General features: G+C 34.9%; 1 protein-coding gene across 2 annotated transcripts in view; it reads left to right on the top strand.

Moving 5' to 3' along the window:
- The first annotated feature begins 1,196 nt into the window (after nt 1-1,196).
- The window catches only part of LOC122789005 (uncharacterized protein PFB0765w-like), a 344,874-nt gene continuing 344,628 nt past the window's right edge, over nt 1,197-1,442 (top strand). Inside the window, exon 1 of one of the 2 annotated variants that reach the window (XM_044056151.1) lies at nt 1,197-1,442. This exon is cut by the window's right edge and continues 5 nt beyond it. The gene's annotated coding sequence lies outside the window, so the exon portion shown is untranslated. The other variant, XM_044056150.1, reaches the window with a different exon arrangement.

Raw genomic sequence — 1,442 nt, forward strand, 5'->3', positions numbered from 1 at the left:
CAATTTATTTGTATGCAAGGTATTATTGTTGGATAATTTAGATGAGCTACCATTGGTTAATTGAATAATTGATTGATCAACTGATTTAATATGTGTATTTAAGCACAATATTCTTTTTAGTTTTTGTCTGATGAAGCAACAATAAGTTGCGAAAGCGCTTCCCATTCTTTTTTTGTTTAATAAATGTTATAGTGTGTTACCTAGGTGCATCTGTTTTATTTTATTTTATTTTACTTTATTTGGTTTTTGCACCTTGGTTTTACCTGCAGCCGGTTCTTTTAATACTTTAATGTCTTAAATGCATTTGACCAGCCAGAATGAAGCATAACAGCAAAAGTGCTAAGTAAGATGAGTAGCCTGCATTACCCATGTGAAAACTGGGAGGTAGGTATTTTGAACAACTGATGAAGCATTATAAGACTATCTTCAATGCTTTTTTTTTTCCTTTTTCATAGCTGATTTGAAAAATACAAATACTTTACAACAATTTAAGAAAATTGAGAACTGTGAGGGAGTCAAACTTTTTTAGTGTGGCTGATGTAGTTAGTAAGAACTATGTGTGTATGTATGTGCATATGTGTGTGGGGGGGTTTGTCTGTATATGTCTGTGTGTGCATGATGGGTATGCACAATGAGAGGTTAGCCATAGTAACATAGACAGTATCAGCCAGTGATACAGCTCTGTATATTTTATTTGCTTTTTTATTGACCAAAACAGAAGCCCTAAATGATGCCTAAGCCTAAGCTGCTGGCGTAAATGCAAAGTCTAGGAAATTATAGAAGAAGAGGCTAATGGTATATTAATACAGGGAGTGGGAAACTGTCCCAAACATCTGTCAGCATTTCTTATTCTTTTCAAGAAATGTACCTGAATATGTCCCCTACATAAACAACATAGAAAAAAAAAAAAGATAACACATCAGTAATGTGGCTTCATTCAAACATTTAGAGGAAAGCCCTGTGTTACTGCATCGCTACATACAACCACAAAATCTAGAGGGAAATGTGCCAGCCAAGTTACAGTGGCACTTTTTAATGACACCATCAGTAGTGTGCTACGGAAAGATGAAATAGTATTGAACTGATAAACAGCTTTAGTAAAAAAAAAAAAAAAAAATAGTTTTCATGGAGACCTCATCTTTTGTTTTTTTTTTTTTTTTTTGCTTTTCAAGTCTGGCAGGTCTTTGAACGCTCATACACATACGTCCATTATCAGCCGTTTGTTGGCAGCTTAGCAGTTGCTAAGAATGCTTTACTCTAAGTAACTAAACAGGCTGGTTTTATGTTTCCTGCCTTGAGGACTATTGTGTAAAGGAAAGGCAAAACAATCTTGGAGTTTATTGCACAGCAGTCACTGGCCTATAGATTAACTACTGCTGACAGGTCACAAGTTGAGCTGCTAATCGAACAAAACTTAGTTATTGGAAAGAAGAGTAGAAGAG

The sequence above is a fragment of the Protopterus annectens genome, chromosome 14.part0 (genome assembly GCF_019279795.1).
Source record: "Protopterus annectens isolate FY-2018-M chromosome 14.part0, PAN1.0, whole genome shotgun sequence".
In the NCBI taxonomy this organism is placed as follows: domain Eukaryota; kingdom Metazoa; phylum Chordata; order Ceratodontiformes; family Protopteridae; genus Protopterus; species Protopterus annectens.